This window comes from Symphalangus syndactylus, chromosome 17, assembly GCF_028878055.3.
Source record: "Symphalangus syndactylus isolate Jambi chromosome 17, NHGRI_mSymSyn1-v2.1_pri, whole genome shotgun sequence".
In the NCBI taxonomy this organism is placed as follows: domain Eukaryota; kingdom Metazoa; phylum Chordata; class Mammalia; order Primates; family Hylobatidae; genus Symphalangus; species Symphalangus syndactylus.
In genome coordinates, this window is record NC_072439.2 from 79,470,584 (window position 1) to 79,498,275 (window position 27,692).

The following is a 27,692-nucleotide window of genomic DNA, read 5'->3' on the forward strand; positions in this document are numbered from 1 at the left end:
AAGCAGCAACCTCCAGCCACTGACCTACGGGTGACATAAAAAGGTCTGCCGACATGAGGAGTTTGTTCTAAGTAGGATTCAGTGGGGGAACCGCTAAAGTCCTTGAGCTTGGCATAACAAAATTCAAGATACTCTTTGGAAATAGACTATTACTGTGGCAATGAAATAGAGGACAAGAAAAAGGAGAGACTGATGCAGGAAAAAGAGTTAGGAAGCTGTTGCAATAATGTAAGTAAAAATGACAAGAAATTATGCTGGTGTCTCCCACAGATCACTTTCATAGAATAAGACAACCAATTAGATGTGGGTGTCAAGAGAGAACTGAGTCAATAGTGTTGCCTAGGTTTGAACCTGATGGTTAGTAGCACAGTGGGGCCATATAAAGAAATAGGGAAATCAGGCCAGGCTCGTTGGCTCACGCCTGTAATCCAGCACTTTGGGAGGCCGAGGCGGGCGGATCACGAGGTCAGGAGATCGAGACCATCCTGGCTAACACGGTGAAACCCCGTCTCTACTAAAAATACAAAAAGAAATTAGCCAGGCGTGCTGGCGGGCACCTGTAGTCACAGCTACTTGGGAGGCTGAGGCAAGAGAATGGTGTGAACCCAGGAAGCGGAGCTTGCAGTGAGTCGAGATTGTGCCATTGCACTCCAGTCTGGGCAACAAAGCGAGGCTCTGTCTCAAAAAAAAAAAAAAAAAAAAAAAAAAAGAAATAGGGAAATCAGAATGAGAAGGATGCAGTTTCACGAAAAGACCATGAGTTCAGTTTGGAGCATGTCGTGTTTATGCAGCCCAGGGGAACATGAATGACTGGAATGATGTCACTGAAGACCAAAGGCTATATGGATACAAATGGTGCTACTTGAAAGACTATTTTTTTAAGGTCTTTGAAACAAATGGCTTCTTAAATAAACTCATCACACACATCTACCCCCTCCAACTCAAAGTTACTTTGTTTGCCTGAATCACCCTCTTTATTTTTCCTTTCTTTTTTTTTTTTTCTGCTTTTTGTTTTTGTTTTTCTTTTTTAAGATTGAACATAAGTCAATTTCATTCCAGTTCAGGTCAGAGTGCTCTCTAAATCAAAATTAGCATTTTGAATTGATGAAAGACTGAGCTTTTAATTAAAAAATATTAGGTAATGAATGTACCAGGAATGAACTAAAAAAGATGCAAGCTTTTCTTATACTGATTTCAGTTTTATTCCCCAGTGTCTCCCACTGAAGGAAGGTCATGAGCAACAAGGCACCAGCACATTGGATCCAGAATTGCTAAAGTAAGTTTTCTCCTCCAGCAGAGTCCCTGAGGACGCTGAATCCGGCTGAGCTGTTCAGGGTTTCATATTCTTCCCCTAAGTAAATTAAATCATGAGCACATCTCATCACAGAGGCCTGCACAAAAGCCTGCTATACCTTTTTGGCAAGCAATGCTTAAAGTGGAGCTTTTAGAAATGCTAAAAGCCTGCCTCCCCCAGCCATCTGTGTTGGCTGGCCCAGCTGCGACCACGGGTGGGCCCTGGGGGTTGGGGAGCGGGTGGGGAGGCAGGGTCATGGTGGCAAATTTCATCCATGTGGGAGCCAAATCGAGTCCAAATGGACTCCTGTCAACGTTTTCTCTCTTTTGGTCAATAATGATGTAATTCTTCCCCGCAGCAGCTAGAGATCTTATTGGATATTTGCATGGAGGAAGAGACTATCTAACCCTTTTTCCCCACCTTTGAAAGTGCTAGAAATGTGAGGGTAAATGAATACAAATAGGAATGTGCTGGGAAGGTACAGTAGGGAAGCCTTCTGTGGCTCTGCAAGCCGATACAAATGCTGGCTTAATTAGAAAATCAATCTTGCTGTCCGGCTGATTGATTGCAATCCTCTGCTGGAGGTAGGAAAGAGAGTCGAGTCATGACGAGATAATTTTTTCCTATTACTAAAAGAAGGCTTAATGTACGTCTCTAAGCAATTCAGCGTGAAGAACTTGTTAAAAACAAAACCACCTTTTCCCTCTTGTTAATTGAATCTTTGGGGATGGGGAGGAGAAATAACACAGCAATTTGCGTTTTGTGAAAACGCCTAGTATTTTTTTTTCCTGAGGATACCCACGTTCTGACAGGTGATTTAGTAATTGTCTTCAGAGAAATTGAAGCTTTTTTTTTTATTAATAAGAAGGAGGATGGGTGGGTGGCAGCTCACCACACCCACAGAACTGACGTAGGAGAGTATGTTTGAATTGGGAAGAATTGACATTGCTAACCATCAGTTCACACTTTCTGGTGTCCACAGTGTGCTCACCCAAACATATTGTAAGTATAAAGGTTAGATATTATCTCCTATGCTCAGATGAGGAACAGGCTTTGAGAGTTTAACTTGACCAAGGCCACATAGATAATGAGTGGAGGTGCCTTGGAGAAGGGTTGCTTGTGCTCAAAATCTTTGCATTTCACAGATTCCATTTGGCTTTTTTAGAAAGGCGACCATAGCTGATCTGTTTCTGTTCATTCCTTCTTTCATCATATTCGTTCTTTGGCACCCTCTGATCTGCTTCTAATGCCCAACTCAGGGCGCATCCTTAATTCAGAACACAGGTCTTGATTGCACAGAGTTCTCATGCTTCTGCTCTGCATTCATTTCCTCTCAGTCTTGAAAATGCAAAGCATTTCTGCCTCAACTCCAGGACTCCATCAACTGTCTCTCTGTAGCTTTAACTGTTTTATTTGTCATTTCATAGATCTGTATAATGTTGCAGCTATAGTTCTCTTCCACTGAGAGTGATCTCTACTGATTTTTTTTTTTCTGCAGAAAAGCCTCTTACAAAATGCTTGCTGCAACTAAGGTTGCAAGGATTTTAGAAACCTTCCTGTCTTTTTAAGGAGATAAGGAAAAAAAAAAATCCAAGTCTACGGGTTCCTGGAAGAACTATTCCTTTGCTTAGAAACCCTTTCCTCGAGTTCTTTTCTGTCCTCAATATCTCAATTATTCTTTACACTTTCACCTCCTCTCCCAACCCACATCAGCCCTTAATCTTGAGCTAAAAATTTTTCTCTCTGGTTTCAGGGAAATTTTGCTATTCAACCATCTCATGTACTTTAACATGTGGATTACACTTGTAATACTTAGTCATCTCCAAAAAGCCCACAGTCAAGACCAAGCTTATTAGTGAAATGCAACCTGCATTCTTTGGGCAGTGTTCATCACAAACTTCATTTTTATGAGAAACATAGTGAAGCTTGCTTAATAAAAACAAGACAGATTATATGTTGCAATGGTCCAAGATGGTAAGAATAATTAAATTATGCAGCTAGCTTTAAAATCTCATTTTCTCATTTTAGGCATCCACTTCAGCTTAATTTATTATATAATGCTATAATTATTAAATTAAATCCTTGAAGACAGACCCAGAGAAGATATCAGCCATCATTTAATTAAACATACCTAGCTTAAAAAAAAAAAAGATAACTGAACAGGGGATGTAACTGCTCTAAGATCATGCATGTGGAAATCTCTGAGTCACAAAGGAAATGTATATTTTGAAGGGACCTCTCATTTGAGGTACCCATGTTTACTCTGTGATCTTCTAGGTGTGATGCTAAAAGGCAATGAAATGGCTTAAATGTAGGACGCAGAAAAAAGAAGGACTAAACCCAAGGATTTTGAGAATTTTGTGTGTTTAAGGAAAAATTCAAGGAGAATAATAAGATTTTTGCATAAGTATTCAATATGTTGTGGACTTTTACACCTCTGCCTATGTGGAGCATAGCTCACCTATTTTTCGGTAGGGAATAATTATTATGACTACATTTTCTAAGCCAAAGGTAATGCTACTCAGCCCAATTTATAAATATGGAGACTGAGGCTCAGAAAAGGTAGCTCACTTCCCCAAGGTCACACAAATGATCCATAGCAAGTCCAGGAGATCATTCCATTCTCTGTCTCTGACTCCAGCTTGTACTCTTAACTTGCAAAGTAGAGTATACCATATATACTTACAAATGGAGAAATAAACTTGTTGGAAAAAAGGAAACACGATACTTGGATTTGACATTGTTTTAGAAAATATGTATTCTCTGGTTTTATGTGTAATGGTCAATTGTTAAGCTATGAGAAAGGAATACGTTGAAAACTGATAATGATTTGAGTTTCATTTGCTCTGAAGCCTGGTAAAGCTGATGAAATAATCCTTTAAGCATTGAGGCGTAAAGATATTAAAAATATATTAAAATTCAAAGACAAATTAGCCATAGACTGAAGACATAATAATATTTTCAAATGCTCCAACGTTTTATGGAGGTCTTCACACTTCAGTGATAGGTGATATTTCTCTTTCTAGAGAAAGTCTTGGGATAAAGATTCCTGTCTTAAGTTGCTCCCTTACCCTTTCTGCCTTGATTTTGAAAGAGACATTTGGGGTCTATTCATTTTATGTTATCAGTGACCTTGTGGACACTCTTAAGATAATAATGATGACAGAAATGACATATGGTATTTGAGTTTTAAGAAGTGGGGGTTGGCAAAAACATAGTCTATTGGAGATGAAAGCTGGTTTGCTTTTCCTAGTAATCTCTTGCACAGTATGCTGGCTGAAAGAGAGAGCCTGAGACCAATCCTGTTTAGGAAATACTTGTTAACATTTTTGGAACTGGCAGAGGACCTCCTTGTTAAACTGGAATTTTCTCCATCTGTGGTTTTCTGTTTATTTCTATGTAATTCCACACAACAATGGTAAGTTTAAAAATCAGGCAACATATCATTTGAGTATCCTAGTTTTATGCAAATATGGATGGTATGATGTTAAAGGAATGTAGATTACTCCTGAAAAATAAAATGAAAGCTAAACATTCCCACAACAACTTTAATCTGCAACCCAGACCCCATTCCCCTCAGCAGTCCCGTTTACAGCACTTTGTGACTTGGAAAATCCCAAGAAATCATGTTCATTTTCTTCATAACTCTTTCTCACCGTCAGTGAATGTGGCAGGAGAGACATCACTGTCCTTATTTCACCGAATAAACAAATTGAAGCAGAGATGTTAATGACATATCCAATGATCACACAGCAAATGGCAGCAAGATTTGACTCTAAGATTGCTTAATTCCAAAGCCCAACCTCCTTTCGCTTTGCATCACAAGACACTACATTTCATTAATATTGCTAGTGGCTATTCTACACTTGTCTCCTTTTAGAAAAATGAGTGTACAGCTCTGTAAAACTTTGGATAAGAGAATAGGCAAGGTAAGATAAAGTCATTTATAGGCTCAACTAGAGATTTCATAAATAGCCAGAATTGACAGATTTCACTGTGGACAGATGGCAGTTTTGGCTAAGAGCAGCTTGATTCCTCGAAGGTAATTCTGTGCCACAGGTGTCAGTCTCTCCTACACTTATTTGGGCTGGCTCAGCGTGGAGTGGTATGGAGGACTCATCTGGCTTGATGTGAATCTTAATATTTCACAGTGGCAGAACTGAAATGAAAGGAAAAGTGATATACTTTATGTATTCTTCCCTCTTTTAAAAAATATTGCCACAAAGGGACTTAGAATATAGTCCTTTTTCTAGGACTATAGGTTATATATAGAAATTTCTAGGACTGTTTCTCTAGAAGAGAAATACCCTTGGAATTCCTATTTTCTCTCAGGGATTATTGATACTTGTGGCCAGCACAGACCCAGCTTATTTTGAGATCATATATACAGTTGATACGCGGATTATATTTTCAGCTTGAATTAAACTCATTTTTCTTTCCACACAGTCCCAAATCTACTTGGCCAAGCACCTTTCCATTTTATATTCTTGTTTATTTAGAGGAAATATAGTCCATATGTTTCACATTCATTTACACTTAACTCATCAAAATGTTATTTGGCAATGGGTATTTGATGTCCCCTAGAAGAGTCTTGAGGTGCTTTTGATAAGAGTTAGTTCTATAACCAGGAAATAATGTTATGTCTGAAGAGAAACATAGTTCCCAAAGGGCCCTGGGTCAGTTCAAAGCTCCACTGAAAATGGTTATGGAAGGCTGAGTTTTGGAAGTGTATTTTTGTATATTCACTACTCTCCAAAACTGCCAGTGGAGACTGCTGAATAGGGGGTGCTGGGCTCTCAAAGCAGCTTGGTTTAATGGCTATTGTGCAGCCACAAATGAACTGATTGATAGACAAATTATTCTATTTACCCAAATGTGTAATGACATGTTTTAAACACTATGAGCTCTGAATACTTAGTGGAACCTTAAAGATTTGATGGTATAAAAATTAAAAGCACATGACAAACTGGTAAGCAATGTTAGTAACATTATTAGTAATATGTCAAGGGCTCTGTTTAGTATATAAAATAGTATCTTTATTAATATTTGAAAATATATTTAAAAATAATAATAATGTGAATGTATCAGTAGAAAAATAGGCATAAGACAGAAGGAAACACACACAAACATAAAGCACACAGGTGAATATATTCATATATATGAAACTTACATGTTCAAAAATCCTTCAGCTTTATTAATAGTAAAGTACATGAAAATTAAAACAACAATACAATTTTATTTTTAAACCAGCAAATTGATGAAACAATGTTAAAATATTAAGTGCTACCAAGGGTTTTTGGATAATCTGCTCCTTGAAGGGTAAATGGGTATGATTTTCCTGGAAATGCATGTAACAATGTTACGAACTCATTCTTAAAAGAGTTCATGCCTTTTGATGTAATAATTTTACTTCTAGGAATATATTCAAAGTTTCTGAGAAAGATTTACATGCAAAAGTGTTTATTGTATTGCTGTTTTTAATAGTGAAAATAAAAATGTCAACATTTCTAACAGCAGAGTTAAATAAATTATGGTTAAATAAATTAGGGTACATTCCATAGGCTATTATTCATCCACTAATGCCCCATTACAGAGTTTAGTGTCATGGGAAAATGCTATTTATATAAATGAAAAAAGAAAATGGAAAACAAAACTGTACTATACATTCCCAGTTTTGTAAAAACAAAACCAGACATCCAAATGCAGGAAAGGAAATTTTTAAGCAAAACCAGTCATTATTTCTTGGTGGTGAAAGTGTATGCGATTCTAATTTTCTTCTTTATATCTTTCTGCATTTTAAGAATGATAAACATATATTAACTTTATAATTATAAAAATAGTAAATATTTCTTATAGTAGTAGAATTCTTTGCATTTTCAGTAGGTGAAAGCAGCAGATGCATCAGAAACTGAAATGTTGATCTTGAGGCTTTGTGATGACCATCAAGTAACTGATTCATTTCTTTCATCCTATATTCTCATGGCTATAGCATATCATCTTTGAAAAATAGTTTAGGCATGGAATTTACTGTCCTGTCTTCATATAAAAATGATAGTCCAGAAGAAGAAGAATTCACTCTACTTTGTCAGTTACATAATCTGATTGGGAATTTCTTTAGATACTTTGCTCTGTAATTTGAAGGGAAATTTTTCTTTTAAAAGCCAGTTATCTTAAAGAAAACATCTTTTCAGAAGGCATTTTTCCCATGAGTTTAGATTTGATTGGTTTGATTTATCTACCTCGTTAGGTAGAAGGGAGTTTGGATGCACCACATAAGAAGATGTGATTGAGGAATCAGAAACCTATTAAAAATATAATCTAGTCTTGAGAGATAGTGTCGTGTGTGGTGTGAATGAAGACCTGAGATTGCATTTTAGTTCTGCTACCTAGCATGTGTGTGAGTTTGTGCAGTCACTTTATAGCTCTTGTCTTGTGTACCTCGAAAGGCTCTTATAAAGAATACATGGAATATTATACATGAGTTATTATCATCAGACAATCTATGGATGATCGCACTAGAAACTGGACTCTCGTCTTACCAGAATACTGGGGATTTGGGGGCCTAAAGTGTCATTAGAAGTTATCCAGTAGGCAACTGAAATTTCCACTGCAGGCCTTCACAGATGTCCTTAGAAGTTTTAACTGAAGCCTAAGAAATAGGAAAGTTGTACTTTTGTTTGCTGGTGGCCATACTCTTTAATTTCTCTGGAAACCCCAAAGAACAAATTTTCTTTAAAATGTATTTATTTCTCATATATTTACAGTGAACTATGAAAAGAATAAAACGTATTTTCATAAGCCACACATTTATTTATTTTATAACCACATCACATCTGTGTGCACCTTAATTGGAAAACAAATCAATAACTGAAATATAATATTCATGAAAAGGCCTTTATAAGCTCTTTTATAATGTGTTAACAGTTTTGAAACATTAGAAAAGGAAACCATCCTGAATCAGGATATATAATGGAAGGACCATGTTCTCAGAGGGAGGAGCTCTTAATGGATGGACTGGAAGAGAGGGATCCTCATGAGACGGTGGAGTCTCTGTTTGGAGAGGGCAGTTCACAATCATGTGCCACAGCAATAGACTTTAGACGGCCTGGTTAGAGAGAAACTAAGAGCAATCAGTTTCAATTCATGAAGTGACAAGGACATTTTTGAAAAATAATTTAAAACGTTTTTTCTTGCTAGCAGATTGGAAAAAAATGAAGGTCAGAAACTCTCATGAATACTGGGGCAGGCCAGATATAGAGGAAAAATGATGACCTTTTATCATTTTCAAAGTTAAATTTAGGCTTCTTAATGGGAAATTACTATTTATTTCATTTTCGCTCTTATTTAGGCATTATCTTTTTATAATGAGAAAGTATACACTGTGTTGTTTTCTTAATAAAGACTATTTTTTTATCTTTAAAAAACATACAGACAAGCGTTTGTTTTATTGTATTAAAAAACTGAGTGCCCAGTAGACAAAGGACATCCTAGTCCATTATAGAATTAGTAAGCTTCCTTAGTATTTTAGTCCAGAGGCTATTAGGTAGGGCTGAGAAAAGACTGGCTTCTGTATTGGAAGGTGAGGTTGGGGAGTTGATGGTGGGGAAAGGCTGGCATGAGAAATCTGAGCCTGAGTAGGGTGGGAAGGACATCCATGTGGGATGTGAAACTGTGGCAGTGACAGGAGATTAGATATATGTATTGGGATATTGACCCAATAAGTAAATAAGATAATGGGAGCCAGATTTCACACTACTTAAGGAGAGCGTTATACATTTGGAACAGGAGAAAAATGAAAGAACCAAGTGATATTAGATCAGAATTGGGATACTGGTAAAAAGTCATTGTTTTGAAGAGGAATAGAGAGATAGATAGGCATAGAGAAATAATTACAGATCTAAATATGTGTGTGTATCTAAATATAGGTCTAATTAACGTGTGCATATATAAATATAAATATAGATCTAAATATATGTGTGTATACATACACACACACACACACACACACACTTCCTAGCTCTGACTGCTCAAAAAGCCCTAGAGCAGTGACATTGTAATCACGATGAGCACACTTAGAGGCCAGACCTTGATTCCTAAACACCATTCTCTACTAAATGCAACTATGGTTGTTTGGAGAAATGGATAATGCCAGGACTGGGTTAGGGAAAGTGCAAGAGAAGCCTGGAAAATCTTTGTGTCCCAGGATGTAAGGAAGTACTCAAAAGGTGATGGGAACACAGAAGCCTCTTTGAAGGGGCTCACACAAATCTGGAATAAGTTGAGCTTCTAAGTAGATAATGTTAGCAAAGAATTATAATCTATTCAACAAAACGGAGTTCATGAGTTCATACTACTGTAAATAAATTATTGGATAAATAAATCGGGAGAAGTGAATGCTGGACTAATAAATGTAGAAGGAATAATTGCAGCAGAAAATCACCATTTAGCAGCCATAATAATTAAACCAAGAAACATCTATGGGTGTTAAAACTAAGTGGGTAGAAGTTTGATGATAAGATATTTACATAGTCTAAAAGAGGTACATTTTGTGAAATATTTATGTGTTAAAGAAAAAAAAGGAGAAACTTTGGAGAAACCAGGCAGATAACATCTTAATCTAATTATCACAGTTAACTTACCAGAAAAGAGACAAAAAGCAGTTGTGACCATTTGATTGGAATGGAAGACATGGAAGAACTGAGCATCATTCTGAGAGATTCCTGCCAAAGACATATAACCTGAATCTAATTATGACAAAACATCAGACAAACTCAAATCGAGAGACAGTCTACAAATAACTGGCCTTCTACATTCAAAAGTGTCAAGGTCATCGATGATAAGGAAAGACTGAGGAATTATTTCGGACCAAAGGAGACAGAAGACACTAACAACGAAATGTTTAAATCTGCATTGGATCCTTGTGCTCTAAAGGATGTTACTGGGAAAAATTGGCAATAATTAAATGGGGGCTGAGAGTAGGTGGTAATGATGTATCAGTGTTAATTTCCTTGTTTTGATGGTCATATTGTAGCTATGTAGAAGAATGTCCTTGTCTGGAGGAAATTCACACTAAATTGTTGAGGAATTATAGGGCAGCATGTTGGTAACATACTCTGAAATGGTTCAGAAAAAAAGATTTTAGTATTTGTAATTTTTAAAATAATTTTGAGGTTGAGCCTGGTGGCTCATGCCGGTAATTTCAGCACTTTGGGAGGCTGAGGTGGGCAGATCACTTGAGGCCAGGAGTTCGAGATCAGCTTGGCCAACATGGTGAAACCCCATCTCTACTAAAAACACAAAAAATTAGCCCGGCGTGGTAGGATGTGCCTGTAATCCCAGTTACCTGGGAGGCTGAGGCAGGAGAATCTCTTGAACCCAGGAGGCAGAGACTGTAGTGAGCTGAGACTGCACCACTGCACTCCAGCCTGGGCAACAGAGTGTGACTCTGTCTCAAATAATAATAATAATAACAATAATTTTGAAATTATTTTTAGTATGAAAAAAAATAAGAAGTGGCCCTGCCTTTGAGGAGACCACTGGATAGTAGAAAGTGCGAGACGATAAGATGACATGAAGTCAGCAGAGCAGAGGGTGGCAGTCTGGTGACATATGCATCTGGAGCCAAATGGTGCATGTTCCCGTTGTATTCTGACACCACCAGCAAGAAGACCTTAGGAGGATGGCATAAAGGGAATGATAATAGTATAAATTCATAGGGTAATTATGAGGTGTACAGAGCACATGGCATGCACATAATAATTTATAGCTATTGTTATTATTAGTTATCGGTGAATAAGCTCATGGTTATTTGTAGTCAGACAGCTACTTCTAAATTCTGGCTTTGCCACTTACCATGTGACCTTCAACAATTTACTAATTTTTATGAGGCTCAGGTACTTCATTTAAACTAGAAATAATAATCATCGTATTGTAGCCAGTAAAGAAACAGGGTGGTTGTGAGATTCAAATGAGATAATGCAAAATGGTTAGCACATTGTAAGTACTTGATAAGTGTTAGTTATTGCTACATAAATATAATGCCAAAATTTAGTAAATGCTATAAGAGAAAAAGCATGTGGCAATTCTGAGAAGAAAAAAGCATTTGGGTGAAAGGGTAAAGAAAGCTGTAGATTATAGGATATTCTCTGGTACAATTGGGATGCTATGACTAGAAGAAGGCAGTGCCATAGGAAAGGGGAAAGACCAGTGTGGTGGTCAAGGGAGAAAGAAGAGTCAACAACTATCTCTTATCATGAATAGACAAAGTATAAACACAAAGCGAGAGCTGATTTTGGGAAAAGACATTAAAGTGTCAGGGAGATGTTGGCAGGCAATGAAATTTGGCTGGAAAGTGGAGGAGACTGGAGCATGCATATAAATTGAGGTGACAATGAAATTCTGTTAGTGAATGAGGTTTCCAAGGAAGGACACTCCATAGAAGGAAGGAAGGAGTCGGGACAGAACTTGGGAAAGCATCAACATTTAGGGAGGACAAAGGGGAGGTGTGAGAGTGTGGGAGATGGAAGAGTGAGAGGATAGAGGTTGAGAGAGATAGTTGGTGAATGAGTCAGGAAGGTGCTAGTTCAGAGGCAGAAAAACCCGGCTTGGTTCAGCAAAAAAGGCCAAGAGCTTGAGAAGAATAAAGACTGGGAAAAAGGTATCATACTGTTAGGTGGTTAATTGGACCCTGCTGAGTTACAAGAAACTGGAGAAATGAAATTTCAAGAAGTTAGGTGACAGAGGAAGGAGTATCTGGGTAAAGAAAGCAGGAGATTTTTCTTGAGGATATTTTAACAGCCAAGGCAGATTTATCATTAAGCAAATGAGGCTTCATTCAGGCCCTTTAACTTCCCAGATCTTTCCCAGGCCCTAGGACTTGTCCTAGCAATGCCTTCCCGTAGTCATGTGATCTGTGAAACTTACATATGTAAGATATTTAATTGCTCTGAGGGGTAAGAACACTCTTTTTCCTCAGGCTGTCCTAAATGAAAAGTGGAATGCCTGCTTGGGATTCAAGCATCAGCTTAGAGAACTAGAGTTAAGGCTTAAGAGTCTCTGCTGTGAGGTTTGCATATGGTAGTTAACATATAGTTAAATTATTGCTAATAGTCACAGGAATTCTTCCTCCACCCACAGGGCCAACTCACCCAGCACTGACAACAATGTGGACATGTCGTTTGACATCGGGCATTTGGAGAAATGTAGGTAGTGGAGGAGAAAAGGTTTGAAATGAACAGAGCCAGAGCTAGTATGTGGAAAGTTCTCCCAATCATGAGATGTGTAAAATTACAGGTAGACTATCTGGTTCTTGTCAAGACCCAATCAGAATGTGAATTCTCACCTATTAGATAAGATAACCTAAGATGCATAATATACCACCATCATGAGCAATCAATGACAAACTGGTTAATGGGTGTTGTCAGTTCAAAGAAGATTTAGATTAGTCACAGCACAAGAAAATTTGAAATATTTTGCAATATTTCAGCTCAGATATGAAACTGGATGAGAGATTTTGCAAATTGAAAAAAACTTCTACAACCTTATTTATTATCAATAATGAAATAGGAAGTTAAGACTTTTAAAAACTATAAATATATAAATATTTTAATTAAATACACTGGATAAAAGCTTGAATCCTTGCTAAATAAAGAAGCAACCTAAGAGAACGCAGCTAAAAAACAGAGGAAGATGTCAGAGGCCAGGCAGTTAATAAAATATTACATTATTTTGTAGATTTTGTGATGTTTGTGGTATTTGTTCATTTTTTAAAAAATGATACTTTATTGCATCTTTTCCTTATTCTAAATAAATATTCATTTGCATCTATTTTTTAAATTTATGTATTTAAATTCTTTACCTTAAAGAACCTCTCCTCTCCCCCACCCCCAACTGTATCAGCTTTGGGCCCTTCAAAACGTGAATCCACTCTTATGTAACAGAAGTAGCAGTGCTTCTTCCCAGGAGTGTATTCAGGCTTGAACAGAGTTAGGATGTCAGCTCTGGGCATGGTGGAATGTTAAATATTTCATTATTAGCAATTTTTAGGATAGGGATGACCTGAGCCTTTTGTATGCAGAGGGAAGGTGCTGGCTGTAAGAAAAAAAAATACTCATGTAATAGGGATACATTTTGGAACAGGTCTCACAAAAATGGAAATGAACAGGTTAAGACAGAGTGAAGAAAATGGCTTTCAAAGGCAAGTTCAGATAGAGAGCTGCGAAGGAGGGAAGAGGGAAAGTGGATTTTGTGGAGGGGTGTGAGGGAGCTTTATATCTGTGGCCTTAATGTTCTAGTCCATGTGGAGGCTAGGCTATCAACTCAAGTCTCAGGGGTGGGTATTTTTAGGGGTTTTCTGAGCCTGAGAAGGTCACTCATAACTATTTTGCAAAATGACAACTGTTAAATATAGTGATGCGCCTGCTCTCATTTTCTCAAACTCTACGCAGTCATCCTAAGATACTGTACCCAGATACCCTGCTGCAGACTTGGCAATAACTGTCCCAGATGAAGAGCGAGTTCAGAGGTAGTGCTATTCTAGTATCAGCATGATCGGAGAATACAACTGAGGTAATCGCGTAAGCTTAGTGAGAAGAATGTCGAGTGGTGAGCTTGAGTTGTTGTCTAAAAAAAAGAAACAACAATTTATTTATATACGGCCTTACTCCACACAGGATTTAAGGTAGCTTATAAGAATGCAATAAAATAGCAAGATGTGGTCTATAAATAAAAAATCAAGGCTGGAAAAAGCATAAAATATAGATAAGAAGACTTCAGATGTGGCTTGTCAGTGGTCTTCAAATAACTGAAGGGTTGTCATGTGGAAGAGCATTTTGGGATATTTGGTATGTGGGTTCGAGAACACGTGGGTATGTGTGTTGTAGTCTGTTTGGGCTGCTATAACAAAATACCATGAACTGAGTGGCTTATAAACAACAGAAATTTATTTCTCATATTTCTAGGGACTGGGAAGTCCAAGATCAAGGCACCAGCAGATTTGGCATTTGGTAAGGGCCTGCTTTTTGTTTAATAGATGATGCCTTCTAGGTGTGTCCTTACATGGTGGAAGGGACAAGGCAGCTCCCTGGGGTCTCTTTTCTAAGGGCACTAAGCCCATTCATTAGAGCTCTGCCCTCATAACCTGATTACCTTCCCAAAGCCTTACGACCTCATATCAGTACCTTCAGAGTTAGGATTTCAAGGTATAAATTTCAGAGGTTCACAAACATTCAGACCATAGCAGGTGTGTGTGGTTACAGTAAGGCAGACATCAATGCAACATAAGTCAGAACTTTCTAACAAGTGCAGCTGTTCCACAGTGGCACAGATGTCATGAGCTCCTTCTTTATCAGAGGAGGCATTTAAACAGAACTAGGTAACCTCCTTTTTGGCCTCCTGTGGAAACCAGGAGATGCAATGGGTAAAGACTGGCCTCTGACATACCCTTAGAATCTGGATTCTAATGACTGGATGACACGAATTGTTCTCAACATTGCCCTATAAAACATGAACTATTCTGAAATGCTCCACACAATCATAAAAACTTGTCAGTAGCCATTCTGAGTACCTCTGTGGCCTGTAGCGTTGTCACTCACCTTTGAAATGTCACTGCACATTGTAAACCCAAAATTTCTGAGGCAATATGAGTCAGCTACATATGGGAGGGGAGGTGGAGAGAGAGCTGGGTGGGTTTTATCTACCCATCATGCCCCTGCTTTCTGGGCCACCATTCTGTAGTTTGAAGAGCTAGTGGATTCCATTCCCTTATCATTCAATAACAAATGGCTATTGTTCTGCATCCTATGTCAGGCCCATGTTAGATCCCTGCAAGCAGAACACTGAAAAAGCAGACATGGTCCCTGTTTTCAGAGGGTTTATTGCTTCATGGGAAAAAAATGACAGTAAAAATAAACACACATGTATATCCTACAAATTGTCACATGCATGACGAAGAAAGAAAAGAGTATTCTAGGAGAGAGGATAGCTGTAAGACCTGATATCGCATGAACAAAAACCATCTTTAGTGAGGTCAATTAAGTAGAGAAAGGTGGGGGTTCAGATGGAGAGATTTCAGGCTGAGAGTACAACGTGCGCAATATGAGGAAGCACAGAGCATTTGGGGAATGGCCCGAAGGCCAGAATTGCTGAGTGAAACCTAGAGAATGGTGATCCAGTGATGAAAGCAGCGTGAGCAGTTCAGGACAGAGGATCTGGGCTGTGCTCATAAGCAACTTCAAGGACTTTTATCTTTATCACGATGGTGCTGCAACTCTTAGGGGTTTTACCAGGGGAGCAATATGAAAATACTGATGTTGTGATTTGTTTTCTTTTTCTATTTAAAAAAATAAAATCACTTTAGCTTTAGAGTAGAGACTGCAGTAGGGGTTGGGGCAAGAATAGATGTAGGGAGGTTACTGAATAGGCTACATTAGTGATCAAGTGACAGATGGTGATGGGTTGGCCAAGGGCAGTGGTGGCAAAGATGGAGAGAAGCAAATTGTTTCTCAAGGTGAGCATGGGATAAAAATGAACAGGATTTAGCAATGGGTGGATGGGAGGTAAAGATGGAAAAGAAAACGTGGCATCAAAGATGGCACCTAGAAACTGGACAGACTAAGTGTTCCATTCACTGATCAGGCACGTGAAGTGAAGGCTGGTATGAGACAATGGCCAGAGCAAAACAGAATTCCTCTGATCTTACCTGATTCAGGATTAGAAAAGGCAACCATTTCAACTGATTCAAATTCAGTTCAGTTCAGTTCAATTCAATCCTATCTGGTTCAGCTGAAGTCACCTTATGAAGCATCTACCAGACGAGCCTCTGTGAGTGATTCAGACAAATATAAAAAGCCCTCGGAGGGGTTGCATGATCACGTCTTGTACTAGGTTAGTGCCCAAATAACCAAAGCACCCCATGGAATGTGAGAAGTGCCTACAGAGAGAGATGGAATGCCACTGGACTGCAGCGGCCAACTCCTGTCACCCCAGAGGGTTGACTGACCTACAAAAAGAATTGGACTGACTTTATCTTAAAAGGGAGATAAGAGTCCATAGGCTGCCTTTGAGGTTAGTGGGCAATGAGTCATGTAGACATGGGAAACTCACAGTTTCCTTCCCTTGGCCTACACTGACCAAGCCCCAAGGACTGGAGTATGTACACCTGTTCTCAGCCCCGGCTCCCTCCCGGACTCCTAGCACTTCCTAAAGGATCCTTTGCTTGCGTCTTCATCTCCTCAGATAATAACTACTCTCTAATTATCCCATCTGTATTTTACAAGAGCTAATTAGAAAGTGTCTGATAGCCTGGGAATTTTCTGACAAAGACAGTGCACAAATCTAGCCTGTGTATCTGGGGATGATGCTTCTAGCCACATCACTATTTCTGGTTACAAATGGAAAGTAGGAGCCCGCACCTCCTCTCTCCATCTCCAGCCTTGTCAGACTCATTCACACCACGTCCCACTGACCCCTAGGTGTCCATCTCCCACTGTCCTCCCAACTCCATTCAGAATCTCAGTATAAATACCATTCTCTAAATGCAAATACTTTAGGGAGAATTCTTATGCTTTTATTTAATTCTGGATTTTAATAGTAGTAATTAATGCTTGTACACCTCATTCCATTTTCAAAATGTGTTTCTTTACATATTTCATTTAATACTCACACAATCTTGTGGGGCAAATATCCTTATAACAGTCTTCCCCAGAGAGGCTAAGCTATTTACCCAAAGCCAGAGCACTATGCAGTGGCTGAGCGTGAGACTCATTTCATGCTCTCTCTATTCAACCAGTTGTTTTCTTCTGGTTAAAGCAAACAAACCTGTGTCAGGAGGACAGCGTGAAGATGTGAGCAGAGAGGATTTTTTGTAAATTATCCCTTGAAATCATAAATATAATCAGCTGTCTATTTCTCCCCATTTAATGGTAGTCCCGTTGTCAGCACAATGGCTAAGAGTACATGATGTTGAGGAAATAGGCCTATATCTCAATACTGACATTCAACCTCGTTCTATGTGACTTTGAGCAAGTAGTTACAAACTGGGACAGTATTAGTTGCACAGATGTATTCACCTCCTAGGTCATAGGTTTATTGTGAAGAACAAATGAGTTAAAGTATATAAGCAATAGTTTCTAAAACATAGTAAATACTTAAAACATATTTGTTTTGTGGGGTTGTTATTTTTCTATTCTGGGGCTCAACTTCTTTTTGACCTCAGTCTGAACAGGGGAGGCCAATACCTTTGAAGTGCTTTGTGCACAGTTTGACGAGAAATGACTGACTAAACTATTGTGTTGAGAAGGATTCTGAGGTTTGCTTTGGGCTCAGCTGAAATGAATAAGTGTTCCTCTGTGTGTGCTGCATAATGATGCCCTTTTCTCCAAAGCTGTTTGCACGGCCTGTCACAGTCCATGCCTTTGCCTCTCAGTTTCGCTGTCTGCCTTAGGCATTTACTCAAATACTTTATCGGGACTAGTCCAGCATGTTCAGACTAAATGTAGTTTCCAGCTCACAGGGGTACTGCCTGCTTGGGTGAGAGCAAAAGAATTTAATGAATAGGAGCTATGTATGGATGGGCTCTAACAAGAAGGGTTAGCAGGCCAGGGATTAAAAAATAACTACACTGCAGCCACTCTGGGTGAGCCAACCCATGATGTATATTTCCATCTAAATAAAATACATTCATTTTGAAGACCGCAAAATAGCTGTAACTTGAGATTCCCACAAATGCTTGGAAAACTCTCAGTCCTTTCTGAGTGGCAGTAGATACAGAAGCAAGAATGCCAGTAAGAAATGTGAGATGGATTCTGAGAAACAGGGCCTGGATTAGCCTTCCAAGAAGCCAGCATTCTTTAGCACTGATCTAGCTTTCCAGTGTTTTGGGGATAGTATTTTTATGAAGCTTACTGATTAAACATTTGCTGATCTCTCTCCTGGAAGAATTATGGAAATACAATAATTATTATGAATGGTCTCTTAGAGCTGGTCTAATCAAAGTTTCCATTCTGTGATCTGCAGAGAATTCTAACAGTGTGCTGTGTTTTTCTTTTTCTTCTACCGAATTTATCAATGTCTTGGGTCATTATTTGCCTGATCACAACAACATACATTCATGAATATGTATCAGCTAAAATCTGCAATTTTATGTGTTAGTTTGCTCATGTCTTTAGGTGTTTATAGCAATTAAATAAGACCTTGATAAATTTGGAGGAAATAAAAAAGCTTTGATAGTATGAATGCTTATGTGGTTGAATTGCAGGCACTGAGATAAATTATGTTTTGTGCAACTATTAATTCATTGATTAGCTTATTAGATATTTTTCCATTTAGTTATGTGTCTTCTTAGGAAATAAGTAAGAATAAGTTCTTGACTGCATTGTTTGGCCTTCTGGTGTTCATTTTGGCTTATGAATGCAACCAATCCTTATCTTGGCTAATGTGAATATAAGTGGGCTGTCTTGTTGGGGATTTATCAGGGAGGTATAGAAATTTATTTGTAGTGAATCACGGCCACCACAGGGAGGGGCAGGTAGAGAGTGTTTCAGTGACATAGAGGTCACCAGTGGAGAGGAGACCAGACCGGTGACCAAGGGCTCTGGCTGCCTGACAAGGAAAATCTAGGAGTAGCAACAGCCATGTAGAACACAGTAGTGGGAATGCCAGTGGGTGCTGTTCCAAAGGCAGGGCTTGGTAGGGCAGGGATTTGGAGTCGGTGCCAGAGAAGATGCATCATCCTGGGAACTGGGATGTGCACGGGTGGAAATGGTACTGGGGCCCAGAGGAGTGAAAGTGGTGACAATTTGGTCACAGCTCATACTTCCAGGAAGGGATGGAGATGAGGCCACCAGATTTAGCAAATAAAAATACAGGATGTTCAGTTAAATTTAAATTTCGAATAGACAAAGAATGATTTTAGTATGAACGTGTCCCATGCAATATCTAGATATATTAAAAATTTACTTGTTGTTTATCTGAAATTCAAATTTAACTGGGCATCCTGTATTTTATCTGCAAACCTTAGTGTGTGTGGATGTGTAGGAGGGACACTGGTCAGCACTTGTGTACTTGGGGAAGGCTCACTGATCTGGGGATGATGGAGGGATTGGCTGTGGGGAGTCAGGGGAAGCAGAAGATGCAGCAGGATGGTTAGTGCGTGTGGGTGTGTGTGTGTTTGTGTGTGTTTGTGTGTGTGTGTGTGTGTGTGAGACAGAGAGAGAGAGAGAGAGTGAGAGAGATAGACTACTTTTATGTTGGTTTTAATACTCATTTATTTTTATAATTTCTCATTACTTTTTTGTTGTTGTTTTGTTTTGCAAGAACCAGTTGAACTTAGCTTGTGTCAAAGACAGGATATTTGTTGGTTTGTAACATGAAACTATCAGACCTATGTGTGCCCACAATGATGATGTTCCATTAAGAATGAAAATTTTAGGCCGGGCGTGGTGGCTCACGCCTGTAACCCCAGCACTTTGGGAGGCCAAGGCAGGTGGATCGCCTGAGGTCAAGAGTTTGAGACCAGCCCAACCAACATAGAGAAACCCCGTCTCTACTAAAAATACAAAATTAGCTGGGTGTGGTGGCACATGCCTGTAATTCCAGCTGCTCGGGAGGCTGAGGCAGGAGAATCACTTGAACCTGGGAGGCGGAGGTTGTGGTGAGCCGAGATCGTGCCATTGCACTCTAGCCTGGGCAACAAGCTTGAAACTCTGTCTTAAAAAAAAAAAAAAAATGAAAATTTAAATCCCCCAAAATGGTTATCTAGATAACACTGAACACATGAATAGTCAGAGACATTTGGATGATGGGTGTCCTTTGCATAAAAAGCCACATGACTGACAGTATTTTTCCATTTTTATTCAGATATTTTTGAAATAATGTAGACAGCCAACAGGCTCACCTCCAAGAGAGAATACATAATCACTGAGGTGGGAGATTTTCAAAACTACTTCTTATTTTTTTCCAGTTTATGTGATTTGTTTTCATTTCTTCAAATCATTTTAGTGATCTACTCCATCCCCTTCCCAGTGCACAGCTCACTATCTGGCACATAGCAGATTTGAAATAAATTATCTTAAAATGATGGATGGGTAAATGAATGCATTATTCTTAAATCATTTATCCTCTAGTACAGAAATTATACTAGGGCAATGAAGAACTATTTGTTTAGAAGAGAACAGACATCTATTGAGTGTACACTATGAGATAGAAACTGGCCAAGACAATATGTGTGTGTATACACACACACACACACACACACACACACAAACACATATTATAAGTATATATATGTACTTTTACAGCCACCTTGTCCTATGGTTTGAATGTGTTCCCCAAAGATTTTGTGTTGGAAACTTGATCCCCTGTGCCATGATGTTGGAAGGTGGGACCTCATGGGAGGTGTTTGCATTGTGGGGCGGATCCCTCATAAATGGATTAACGCTGTTATCACAGGAGTGAATTCATTATAAAAGGCCAAATTTAGCCTCATCTTGCTCTCTCTCCGTTGCTTTGTTTGCCCTTATGCCACAGGATGACACAGTAGGAAGACCTTCACCAGAGTCTGGTCTCTCTATCTTGGTCTTCCCAGCCCCTAGAAGTATGAGAAATATGTTTCTGTTCAATATAAATTACCCAGCGTGTAGATTTTGCTGTAGCAGCACAAAATGGACTGAGACATGGAAGTGAGCAGTAGTAGCCCCATTACACATTTGAGTAATACTCACAAGAGGATAAGTAAATTGTGAAGACCCTTATTAATTAAGAAGTAGAGCTGAGCTATGAGCCTGCTATGAGTTGTTAGGACATCTCCATTGACTCTGTGTTGCCTTTCTGGACTAATCTGCAGTAATTTTTAATGTTTTGGGGGTCTCATATTATTTGAGAATTTGATGAATGTCAGGGCCCTCTCCCAGAGACATGAACATAGAAAAATATATTCTCAACTTTACAAGTAACGTAGGTTCATCATGAATCCCTGAGGAATAACTCATCATTACAGAATATCAGATTTTTTTCACCTGGAGTCAGGACAAAAGATGAGAATCAGCTTGAAAGCAGGGCAGGCATAGCATACTTACTATCCTATTCAGGAAGCTTCTCTCACTGGGGATAAAGGATCAAGTATTTTCTTTTCATACCAGGTCTTCCTAACCCTCAGGGAGCTCTTATGCTTCCTCCATTCTTAGTGGCATAACATACAGTCATGCCACATAACAATGTTTTGGTCAATGATGCATACACCGCGGTGGTCCCATAGATTATAATGTAATTGAAAGACTCCTATTACCTAGTAATGTGTTAATAATCCTAACCCTGTGTGGATCTAAGCTAATGTGTGTGTTTATGTCTTAGTTTTTAACAAAAAAGTTTAAAAAGTTAAAAAAATTAATAGAAAAGAGCTTATAGAATAAAAATATATAGAAAGAAAATATTTTTGTACAGCTGTACAATGTCTTTGTGTTTTAAGCTAAGTGAGAAAGTTAAAAATATATGATGTTTTTAAAGTAAAAATTTACAGTAAGCTTAAGCTAATTTACTATTGAAGACAGAAATTAAAAAAATAAATATAGCGTAGTCTAAATGTGCAGTGTCTATAAAGTCTACAGTAGTGTACAGTGATATCCTAGGCCATCATATTCACTCACCACTCATTTGCTGATTCACCCAGAGCAACTTCAAGTCTTACCAGCTCCATTCATGATAAGTGCCCTATACAGGTTTACCATTTTTATATCCTTTAGACAGTATTTTTACTGTACCTTTTCTACATGTAGATATGTCGGGATACACAAATACCGATTGTTGTGTTACAGTTGTCTACAGTGTTCGGTATAGTAACATGCTGTACAGGTTTGTAGCCTAGGAGCAATAGGCTATGCCATATAGTCTAGACATAGGCTGTACCATCTAGATTTGTGTTAGTAGTACATTCCATGATGTTTGCACAGCAATGAAATCACCTAAGGACAAATTTCTCAGAATGTATTCCCATAGTTAAGTGACATATGACTGTGGTTCTATTGGTAAATCTATTCTGGTTTAATATTCAACAAATGTAGATTTTACAATTTTTACTTTGCTTTAATATTCAAGAAATGTAGATTTTACAATTTCTACTTTGCTTTATTCAGTGATTAGAAAATTACTCAATAATAGTCACTTAAATAAATTATGTGTCAGGTGCTTGGGGCACAGCAGTGAATAATTCAAATAGTTTCCACCCAGAGGTGCATTCCTCATGAAACAGAAGAAACCTGAGCTTCAGGTGCCCTCGCTAGCACAGCCCCTTCCAAGGTTCTGGGAGATGCCTTAAGATGCATCCACATGATCGTATATTTTTTGGTAAAATATACAAAGTAAGGTATTTTTGTATTGTGCTTGAAGAACCAGACTCCTTCCTACACTGTAGAAGCTGCAGGCACCACGAAACCTTCATCTGCCCCATCACTATCCTTGTGGAGATTAGAGTCTAGCATTGAATAAGTGATCACAGGAGTGAGGGGTTTGGGGTTGGGAGGATAAATTAAGAGATTTGGTCTTTTTGAGGGTCAGTAAAGGTTTCTTGGAGAAACTGACATTTAAGCTGAGACCTGAAGGCTTTTTTTTTAATTTTTGTTTTTTTTGGCATGGGAGTAGCTGCCTCATCAGGCGGAGGCAATTGTGGGTGTCAAGGCCCTGGGCAGGGCTGAGAGAGGGCAGGGCTGGTTTGAGAGCCTGAACTGGGTACCTACAGTTAGCTAGCTGAGCCTGGCTGGTGAGCGGAGACTAATGAAGCATTTTGAACGTGATTCTAAGGACAATGGCATGCTGCTGGAAGGGAGCTCTTATGCTCCCTTTAATGCAAATCAGATTTGCATTAAAAAACCGAAAAAACACCACTCTAGCTCTAGGGTGGAGAATGAATTTTGTTTTGTTTTTACCCTCCAGAAACACCACCTGGAACACAGCTGTGACTTGATAAACAAGTGAAATATTCTTTGGTGTGGTGAGGGGAAAACAAATTTCTCAAAGGACACGCACCATGGTGTAAGGGAGGACACTGGAGCCCAGCCAGCATCTGAAATGCTGAATTCAAAGTGCAGGTGAAAGTAGGACAACTGATTCACAAGCTGGGATGCCTGTGTTGTTGTTTGCCAGTGTGGGTGTGTGTGTTTTCCTGGCACCCTTCGTTCATTCCCCAGCACAGTTGACATCAGGTTGGAAGCAGTGAGTTCTGATGCTAGAGGACTCAACTTGGAGAACCAACAATCTGCGATGAAGATAATGAAGATAAAGACAATGTCAATGCCAGTGTCCAAAGTCATAAGGACCCTTTAAGAAGCTTCCAGAGCAGAAGTGACTATGCAAGAAGGGCCAATAAAGTCTAGGCAATGCACGACCGGGCGCGGTGGCTCACGCCTGTAATCCCAGCACATTGGGAGGCCGAGGTGGTGGGATTACCTGAGGTTAGGAGTTTGGGACCAGCCTGACCAACATGGTTTCACCCCATCTCTACTAAAAAAAAAAAAAAAAAAAAAAAAAAAATACAAAAGTTAGCCAGGTGTGGTGCTGCACACCTGTAATCCCAGCTACTCTGGAAGCTGAGGCAGGAGAATGGCTTGAACCCAGGAGGCGGAGGTGGCAGTGAGCTGAGATTGCGCCACTGCACTCCAGCCTGGGTGACAGAGTGAGACTCTGTCTCAAAAATAAATAAATAATAAAGTCTAGGCAATGCAGCAGACTGCAGATAAACGGATCTCCAGACTCATGAGCACTTGGCTTTTGTTACTCTCACCTCCTCCATCCTTTACCTGGTTCTATATCTGTCCTTCGGATCTTCCTGCATTTACCTTCCTGATTTTGCTCCTTAGTCTGGTTTTGTCCCAGACTTTACTCTCCTACTGCTCGCTCTCCTGTCCCCGATGGTTCATAGTTTCTTACTCTCAGGGAGAAACCCTGATATTGACTTGGCCCAGCAGTAGTTCTGTCCATGCAACTCTCTTGCATGAGCTGTGACAGGCAGACACCTCACTAATTAGATCAGCACAGGGGTCTGCATACATTTAGTGTGGGGACCTCCAGCCTATCCTTCTTGAGTGCACAAATTTAGTTCGGCACCATTCAGCTGCTGAAATTTGATGCAGTGGCCCTGGATGACCAAGGAATGTGGTGATAATTCTAAATAGGGTGTGTTCATTAAGTGAAGGAAATGTAGAATACATTTTAGATGAAAACGAAATTTTTAAGTTTGGAGGGTAAAGATCAATCATCCATAAAACTAACTGATATATAACAGTTCATTTTTGATGATACCAGATAAATAAGGAGTGAAGACATTTTCAGAATTACAATGGCATTTATCTGTCTTCATTAAATTAAGCTCAGGAAACTAATGCAGACTCCAAATTGCCCACAGTCTAACACAGTCTCTGCATCTGGGGTTAACAAAATTAAATTTGGGAAAATCAAGAGTAAGGCTTTTAATGTTTCTACCACCTGTCAGCCTGGAAAGTTTTCTTAGTTTTTCTTTTTGGAGAGGGATTTGAGATTTGTGTTCCTGTCAACTTGAGAGAGGAATGGAGGAAGTCAAAGGGAGGAAGAGGAGCTGATGTTGCAGTCCGAGGGGAAACAGGAGTGAGGGCAGGGAGCCCAGAAGAGGGTCAGGGTGAAGATGGGTGTGGGGAAGGCAGAGCAAACCAGCTGCTGCTGTCAACCCTGACCTACTTCCTGGAGCTCTGGGAGCCCTCCCATCCCTGCTGTCAGCAACAGTGATGCTGCCTTCGGGCGGCTGTGCAGCCAACCCACACTGAGTGATAGCTATCCCTGTCGTTTTCTTAAATGTCACCAGTGAAAGAGACATTCCCACCTCCCTGGAGTACACATACTCCACTTGTGGATAAGTGGACACTTGGTTCCATTTTCACAGCTTCCAAAAATTGGTCACAGATGACTCACAATTGTATCAACTTCTGTGGTATGAGAAGCCATAGATGGAGGTATACAGAAATGATTTCTTAAAAAATGTAATGTCCTTTCTATGTGGCAGTAAAATGTCTTTCCTGCCATTAGGAGAAATGTGTTATTTGAATTATTTTCACAGCCATAAAGGCAGACCTGTGAAAGGCTATCTGTACTGGATAGTTCTCTGCTTTCATGAATTTTATTCAGAATAATCCATTCTTGGAAATGGTGGGGAAAGGGGAAATAAAAAGAGAACAAATATATGTTGGATTAGTTAGTATGAATTATAATTCATAAACTACAGTGTCCAAGCAATATTACCTTCCACATATTCTAGAATAGCTTGGTTCCTATTTTTGAGCCCCTGCCTGGTGCCAGTAACTTGTTTTCAGCTAATTCAGGGTTTCTGCCCCCATTTTCCTTGGAGGAATATCTAAGTTCTTTGGGGATATTGCTGGTGCCAAGCATGAAGCTGTTGGAGGACGAGGAGGCTTTGGCATCTGGTCCTCAGCATTATGTAAATCCGATCAGAACTTAGAAGTGAAATGGGAAGGATTGTTTATCTCCTGCCCAACTAGCTGCTGGGTTGTTCCTTACTCCCATTCACAAGGTCTCTGTGTGTCACTCGAGGTCATTTTGCTCTCCTGAGCCAGTCTGGGAACCACTTTGAGGCTGTTTGAGTCCAGAGCCATGGCCTAGGCCTCTTGTGGTGTGGGGATCCTGCTGTGTTCCCTCAGCTGAATCGGGGGCACTGGGTAGTGCCTTTCCCTCTCCTGGCCTATTCTCAGCCACACCTAAGTGATCTTATTTCATCTTGACACTAACCTTGGAAATTTGAAATAGAATTATTCATTTACCAAGGAGGAAAATGAGATTCAGACAAGCTAAATACATGCCAAAGCCACATAACTACAAGTGGCAGAGCTCAGTCTGCTTTCCAAACCCATGTGGCTCCCTTCATCACCGTGACTCACCCACTTTATCCCCCAACTTCGAGGAAGTCTCTTCTGATCACCCAAGAATAATGTCTGCCTCCTTAGAAATTTTGTAGCCGTTGCTGTTTCAATTTTGGGAGTGACATCTAATTGTCACACACTGTTTCACACGCTAGCTATCTGTGCACATATCTAGACAAGCCTGATTAGGCTGTGGCTCCTGGAAGGCAAAGATCACTTCTTGTGTTTGTCTCTATCCCATCTACTAGCACCACACTCTGTACATGGTAAATGTTTAACATATGATTGATTATAATAAAAACATGGGTTAAAAAATTAGTAAATGGATGAGTGCATACTCTCTGTATGTGTTCTATTTGTGTGGTTACACTGCAGTTATAGGCTAGTTAACAATGCATGGCCTATAGATGTCTGCCCTTGTTCTTGCCTTTTAGTTCCATAGTCCTCAATCCACACTGTACTTTGGAGACCACATAGGTCCAGGAGTGATGCGGCTCTATCTCATGCCTACTCCCCTATTCTACTTATAGAATCTGCTGTCCCCTGACTTTTTAATTGCTCAGTTTTCTGACTCCATGCCCAGGCTCCAGATATAGGCCTCTATGCTCTTCTTTTTAAAGACAAGTCATTTGGACCCTTACTTGGAGCCTTTCTTGCCCTGCGGTAAGATTGAATCTCAACTCTGCATGCTCCCTCAATTGCCAGGACACCTGGGACTCTGGGAACAGACAGGGTCTGTGCCCACACCAGCCTGGTGGTATTCTCACTGGCTAGGAGTATTCTCGCTAGTGTCCTCATCTTCCCACAGGACAGAAGGATTATCATACGGTGAACATATGGAGTGTTCCCAAGGTACCTCTTGAAAAATCCCAATAACCGGTTCAATGGTACAGCATAGAAATGCATAATTGAATTTTTAAAAATAGTTTAGATTAAAATCTATTTAGAAAAGGGAGAAATGATATATTTTCTTATATATGCTATGGCAAAGTTTAATATCCAAGGATAATCCCTACAGAGTTGTCAGATCTATTGGTTATAAGGGAGAGATACCTAATTTAAATTAATTTAAGCAAAAGAAGAGAATGAATTGTTTATATAACTGAAAAGTCTAGGGCTTCAGGCACAATAAGATCCAGTGATATCTGTCTTTCTCTAAATCTACAGACTTTGCTTTCAAACTTATTTTGGACCCTAACAGGTGGGGCCTCTCTCAGAAGTAGAGATACTTTCTCTCTCAGCATCCAATTAGTTGCTGAAAAAGTACTCTGAGTGGCCCTGTTTGGGTCATGCCCACTATTAGACCAATCTGTATCCAGTGAGAAAGGATATGCTGGTCAGCTTAGATTATGTTTCTTCTACTGTGGTTGTCAATGCAGGATCACATGATTCTGAGGTCCTCTAGAGTCCTCCAGACTAAGTGAGGCAAGGCAGATTCCCACATGAAACAATGTAGGGAAGACCGAAATACCCAGCATATGCCCATTGTGTTCATGAATTAGGTCCTC

The 27,692-nt window shown here is 39.5% G+C and overlaps 1 long non-coding RNA gene across 1 annotated transcript in view; it reads left to right on the forward strand.

The window, feature by feature from the left end:
• Window positions 1-1,216: 1,216 nt before the first annotated feature.
• Window positions 1,217-27,692, forward strand: part of LOC134733092 (uncharacterized) — a 199,553-nt gene continuing 173,077 nt past the window's right edge. Inside the window, exon 1 of the long non-coding RNA XR_010116655.1 lies at window positions 1,217-1,276. This is a non-coding gene — a long non-coding RNA (uncharacterized lncRNA). The remainder of the gene's footprint in view (window positions 1,277-27,692) is intronic.